Source organism: Myotis yumanensis, unplaced genomic scaffold, assembly GCF_028538775.1.
Source record: "Myotis yumanensis isolate MYYU_CA2020_CCGP unplaced genomic scaffold, mMyoYum1.0.hap1 SCAF_10, whole genome shotgun sequence".
Taxonomy (NCBI): Eukaryota; Metazoa; Chordata; class Mammalia; order Chiroptera; family Vespertilionidae; genus Myotis; species Myotis yumanensis.
The window spans coordinates 69,885,593-69,892,907 of record NW_027223761.1 but is presented as its reverse complement, the minus strand read 5'-3'; positions in this window follow the sequence as shown (position 1 = coordinate 69,892,907).

The following is a 7,315-nucleotide window of genomic DNA, read 5'->3' as shown; positions in this document are numbered from 1 at the left end:
GGACCTAAATAGAGACTTCTTCAAAGTGAACATACCAAGAGACATATGAAAAAATGCTCAAAGTCACTAATCATCCAAGAGATAGCCCCTCACATCTGTCAGAATGGCTATCATCAACAAATCAACAAATGACAAGTGTCGGAGAGGTTGTGGACAAAAGGGAACCCTAGGACACTGCTGGTGGGAATACAGACTTGTATAGCCACTGTAGAAAATAGTATGGAGTTTCTTCAAAAAATTAAAAATGGAACTCCCATTTGACCTCTACTGATCCCACTTCTAGGAATATATCCTAAGAAACCTGAAACACTCATCAGAAAGGATATATGCACCCTTTACAATAGCTAAGATTTGGAAACAGCCTAAGTGCCCATCAGCAGATGAGTGGATAAAAAAACTATGGTACATTTACACCATGAAATATTATGTGGCAATAAAAACATAAATAAATTCATTTTTGGTAGAATGTAATATAAAATATATAGTGTATCTGTTGTGTTTGTATATAATAAAAACTACTATACTGAAGGCCATCTAATATGATTTCTTTTGATAACACCCCAAACCTCACTTTACATAAATACTAGAGGCCTGGTGCATGAAATTCATGCACGGGCCGATCTGTGGAACGACCGGTGGGGTGATCGGGGCCCCTGCTGGCACCTGCTTTGGCTGGCCTGGCGCTGCCCGCTTGCCAGCCCTGCCCCCCACCTCCACCAGTGGGCTGTGGGCTAGGGACAGTTCCTGCATTGAGCATCTGCCCCCTGGTGGTCAGTGCACATCATAGCGATGCATTGTTCTACCAGTCGTTTCACTGTTGGTCGATTTGCATATTAGGGTTGTATATAGATAGATAAACTGTGCCCCAGTTTATTCATCAGTAAAATGATCATGTTGTTGCTACCTACTTATAGGGGTTTTTTAAAGATTAAATAAAAAAAAAGTAAAGCACCTAGAACAGTGCTTGGCACAAAGTAACCCCTCAATAAATATTAGCTATTATATTTACTCTTTTGTTAGTAAGAAATTTTATGTGACTGTAGAATATTTGGACATGGTACCCATGGTATGCACAATATATGTTGAGGAAAGTCTTGAAACCTTAATTAAAACATTTCTAAGTGGCTCACCATTAAAGGATAAACAGTAGAAATTTGAAAATATTTGAAATGAACAATAAAGAAAATATTGCAATTCAGACTCTTTACACAATCAAACATACCAATTAGAGGGAATTTAAATTTAAAGAAATTAAGATACTTCTCTTAAAAATTAAAAATTAATGAGCTAAATATTTAGATCAAGAAGTTAGAAAAAGAACAGGTAATCTAAAGAAGTTAGAAGTAAGAAAAATCAGAAAGAGAAGTAAATAGTCACAAACAAGATGAACCTGAAGAGCCCTACACCAAGACACATCATAATAAAAATGGCAAAGGTTAAAGATAAAGAGAGAATCTTAAGAGCAGCAAGAGAAAAATAGTTAATTACCTACAAGGGAGCGCCCATATGACGTTAGATGATTTCTCAACAGAAACTTTGCAGGCCAGAAGGGAGTGGCAAGAAATATTGAAAGTGATGAAAAACAAGGATTTACAACCAATATTATCTACCCAGCAAAGCTTATCATTTAGAATTGAAAGTCAGATAAAGAACTTCTCAGACAAGAAAAAGCTAAAGGAGTTCATCACTACCAAACCAATATTACATGAAACTTTAAAGGGTCTTCTTTAAGAAGAAGAAAAATAAACTATAAAAAATATGAACAATAAAATGGCAATAAATATGTATCAACAATTGAATATAAAAATCAAAATATATGAACAAACAGAACAGAAACAGACTCACAGACACAGAGAATATTCTGACAGTTGCCAGATGAGGGATTTTGGGGGAATGGGTGAAAAAGAGCAGGAATTTAGAAGTACAAATTAGTTATAGCCCATGGACACAGACAATAGAACGGTGAAGGCCTGGGATGGGGTGGGAAATGGCGGGGAGGGGGAGCAGAAGGGGGAAAAAAGGGGATATTCTCAATAATAAAATTAAATTACCAAACCAACAAACAAAAAAAAGATAAGTAAATAAAATTAGAAAGCAAAGATATAGCATAGAAGATCAATGCCCAAAGTTATTATTTGTTAAGACTAATAAAATAAACTTTTGGCAAGATTACTCAAAGGAAAAAGAGAAGAGTGAAAAAATAGTAAAAGAAATATAAAAACAATGTAGCTATAAATATATCAGAGATTTTCTAAAAACATAAATACTAGAAAAAATTTTATGGCAATAGATTTTGAAATTTTAGGCAAAATATACTACTTTCTAGAAAATTATAACTTTCTAAATCAGCTTGCCAACTGAATAAATATAAAACATGAATAAACCCGTAAGTACGGCAGATAAATAAGGGAAACAATCAAGCATTTAGCCTGCCTTTCCCATACAGACTCTACTTCAGGATATTGGAAGAGAGGATGAGGGTAAGCCTGTCTTTATAGAAGTATTCAATGAAGAAGGAAGGACAATTAGAATACCAGCATTTTGCACCCCCAAGTGAACTATTCATCAGGTGTTGCTAATATCACAAAAAGAGAAACCAATTATTAACATTTGAGGGACATGTCAAAAAGTTAACAAGTACCTGAAAACTAATCTTAAAGAAATGGGACCTCAAGCCCAGCAAGCCACTTGATTGAGTTCTTATTTGCATATGCTATTTAATTGTAAGCTGTAATAGAGGGGTTTATAGTGCGTACGGTTCACAAAAGTTGCATGTGTCAGAGAATGGTTCCTGCCAAGGACTGAACTGAGTCCTGGAGGCTGGCTATGCCTTAGCCAGGTGCAGGCAGCAGAATACAAAACCTGAAGAGGAGAAAGGCATGAAGCAGGAAGGATGCCTGGTGGGCAGAGGAAAGAGCTGGAGGGATGTTGTGTCCAGCTGAGTAGTATGTTTTATTCTATTAATAAATGGTGATGGCCCTAGCTAATACGACTAAGTTGCTTGGATCTTTATCTAGTCCACCAGAAGGTCGTGGGTTAGATTCGTGGTCAGGGCATGTACCTAGGTTTTGGGTTGTATCCCTGGTTGGGATGAGTATGGGAGGCAACCGATCGATGTATCTCTCTCACGTCCATGTATCTTTCTCTCTCTCTTCCTCTCTCTCTTTCTCTCAGCCCCTTCCTTCCCCCCTAAAATCAATAATAAAAAATATTTTTAAAAAATGGTGATGGAATGTCATCCCAGTAGTGATGGAGCATCACGTAAGGGTGATAGAATGCAATTCAAGGACTTTCATCAAGAAAGTAACATGATCAAATAAATCAGTATTTTAACAGGATCAACCTACTGGCAGTATGCAGGATGCTTTAGAACAGTGATGGCGAACCTTTTGAGCTCGGCGTGTCAGCATTTTGAAAAAACCTAACTTAACTCTGGTGCCGTGTCACATATAGAAATTTTTTGATATTTGCAACCATAGTAAAACAAAGATTTATATTTTTGATACATATTTTATATATTTAAATGCCATTTAACAAAGAAAAATCAACCAAAAAAATGAGTTCGCGTGTCACCTCTGAGACGCGGGTCATAGGTTCGCCATCACTGCTTTAGAACAAGATAAAATTGCAAGCAGGAAGATCAATTAAGACAAAGATAGGCATTTATGCAAATATCAGTTATATCTTTAATTTAAATTTATGAAACTCATCAATATCATCAGCCATATTAGCAAATCACCTGGGAGTAGAGTCAGCAATTTCTTGGGGTGAAATATAATTAGATCTAATTTCATATTCCTTTAAAAAAATTAGATAATAATTTGTGACTTTATTCTTAAATTATAGACATACCTCATTTTATTACACTCTATTGCGATTCACAAGTGTTGTTTTATACAACTGAAGGCAAGGCCTCCTACCAACAAAAAGATTATGCCTCATTTTATTGTGATACTTGCTTTATTAAGTAAGTGAATCTGAAATATCTCTAAGGTATGCCTGTATAAGGATCATGTAAAACTTAAGCATTTACTATGGAATGTAGAGTTAAAAAATATATGATATATAAATATACATTAATAATATATTTTATAATAAAATTTAATGAATGGTATATGTAAATATACAGTAGAATACAGATGCTCCTCAACTTATGGTAAGGTTACATCTTTATAAACCCATTATAAACTGAAAATAACATAAATTAGAAATGTACATAAATCACTGAACATCATAGCTTAGTTGAGTTGGTTCCTATTGAATGCATATCACTTTCACAACAACATTAAGGAAAAACTTGAAGTCATACAATTTTAAGTTGGGGATTGTCTATATAATAAAAATAATTTGACCATTTCTTGTGCTTATGCCTTGGACTTGGGACCAGGAATATCTAGATTTAAATTTTAGATCTGTAACTTACTAGCAGTATGATTCTAAGAATGTCGCAACTATTGTGCACCTCACTTTCCTCATCTATATATATAAAAAGCCAGTGACCATAATGGCCATAATGACCATAATGACCGGTTGCTATGATGCTCACTGTGGCCAGCAAACCAGCCGATCAGGGGGTGGGGCTGGCTGGCCAACCTCATGGCCCCTCCCCACTGCCGGCCTGCCCCTGATTGGACTCTCCCACCCTGATCAAGAGCGGGGAGGCAGGCCAAACACGTCCTCCCTTCCCCCCTGGCTATCCCTGCCCCGGATAAGCCCACCCCACCACCATAGGCTTGCAGCCCCTCCCCTGGCCACCCCACCACTGATCACACCCCATACCCCAGTAGTGGGCTGGGCTGGCCAACCAACCTCCTGCAGCCCCTCCCCCTGGCCGGCCCTGCCCCTGATTGTCCCGCCCCCAATAGGGGTGGGCCAGCCAGCCACCTCCCCAACCCCTCTGCCTGGCCAGCCACAGCCCAGATAGGCCCCCAACTCCGATCAGGGGCAGGGCTGGCTGGCCCCTGATTGGCACCCCCCCACCCCATTCAGGTGTGGGGCCAGCCGGCCCATGGCCCACAGCTCCTCCCCATGACCAGCCCTGCCCCCAATCAGCCCCCAACCCCAATCAGGGCAGGGCCTGCTGGCCAATTGCCTGTGGCCCCTTCCCCGAGCCAGCCCAGCCCTGATGGGGCCCTGATCCGGCAGTCCTGCTGGCCAACCTCCCACCATCTCCTCCTCCTGACAGGCCCAGCCCCAATATACCCTGATTTGGGGCCCGGCCAGCCGGACCAGACCTGTGCACAAATTCGTGCATTAGGCCTCTAGTTTAAAAATGAGAGGTCAGGGATTGTTTTGTTCACTGCTATGTTTCCAGCACTAGCACAGTGATTTTACACATTGCTGATGTCAAATATTTATTGATTAAAGCTATTTATTGCTTATCGGCATATCTACTTTACAGAGTTGTGGTGATGAAATGAAATAAATATTGTGAAAGTTCCTAAGCGAGCTCTTAACAAAGATATTATTACAAGGCTGCTTTGTGATAGGCACTATGCCAGGAGCTAGGAATATGAAGATGAATAAGACAGCTCTTGGGAGCTCCAGTCTAGATGAGCTACACAAAGCGTATGTGATGGAGCACAGAGCAGGTCTCCATAAATATTGTGAAGCTCAGAGTAGGTGCTCAGTAAACATTGAATCTCAGTTGTTATTACACTGGACAGCTCGCAAAAACACTTTCATGAACACTTATTTGAAACAACAGATACTATAAGTTTAACAAGAATAAACCAAGGTCTTAGGCATTCGGCAGAGGAAGGGATGATCGGTTGGGATGAATAGGCATGACTTCATGGGAAAGACTTTGAGATGCGTTTCAAAATATGGATGGATTTTGACAAGAGTGAAAGATGGAGGGGAGTTTCATAAAATATGGAAATATATAAGCAAAAGCTTGTCCTCAGTAATTCCATATTGCTTTTTTATTTGTGTTCATGAACCATATGTTAATAAATCTCCTCTGAAATACTGTCTCATGAATATTGATATCTACAATCTTTAGAATCACCCATTACCTCCCTAGAAAATCTGTGGAAAATTTTTTCCATCTTTAATTTTCATGCACATGCTTCATGAATTCTAATGATTGGTAGTTACATGACAACATTATTCACAAATACTTATTGAACCCTTGCTCTGTACCTGGTAGTAAGGGGGCTAAGATGAAGCATGTATGCAAACAACTGCTCTACAAAGCAGAACGCTCTAAGTGCCATAACCGTGTTGCGGTTGAATAGGAGGGCTGAGAGGAGAGGGAACATCTGCATTCCCCCCCCCTAGTATTCTTCCTGTTATTAATTCATCTGACTTGGGAGATTTAGTCCTATAAAAAAGTAACTCTTCTTTTACAATTTCCTCTTTCACATGACTTGTCCTTTCCATCTTGAACTCTTTCTCTGTCCTAAGCTCTAAGGGTCCTGATGAGATCCAACTCTCACCAGGGGAAGCATGGTCAGAGGCAGCTCTCCTGAGCTTACCCTGATTCCCTGATCCTATCTCCAGGCGCCCTTCCTTTTCCTCACTATCTCAAGCTTTAATAAATTTACACTCATTAAAAAAAAAAAGCCCTAGCTGGTTTGGCTCGGTGGATGGAGCATTGACCTGCGGACTGAAGGGTCCCAGGTTCAATTCCGATCAAGGGCACATGCTCAGGTTGCGGGCTCGATCACCTGTGGGGGTCATGCAGGAGGCAGCCGATCAATGATTCTCTCTCATCATTGATGCTTCTGTCTATCTCTTCCTCTCTGAAATCAATAAAAATATATATATTAAAAAAAAAAGACTAGTCTGAGGAGGAAGACCCAGGAAGTTATCAGTCATTGTTAGTGACGCACTAGGCGGTTGTGCCTTGTGCGTGTTAGTTTGTCTAACCCTCAGAATGGCCCTGAAGGATGGAACATCTTATCCGGGAACGTGCTGTGGAAACTCTGATCCTCTAACAGAGTGATTTATCCAAGGTCTCAGAGCTCAGCAGAGCTCAAAAGTGGTAGACCTTGGATGTGAACATTGCTAATGTTTGACCTCAAAGCCATGCTCTTTCCACTACAACGTATTAACCATGATTAAGTGGATTTTAAAGTTCATCTTTCTGGTTTTTGTAAAAGACTTTTAAAAAGTCTCAGTTCATTGAAGTTTCTTTTTTAAGTCTCCTGGGTTCCAAGTACTCAAGAAGCATTTGCCAATCAGGCCTAGGATTATTATCTGCCTTCGCTATATCCCACAATAATGTATTAATTATTGTGATCATAACTTTATAGACATTTTGAAATTTCTGAAGTTTCCTGTCGTTCTAGTTTGACAATGCCCAGAATTT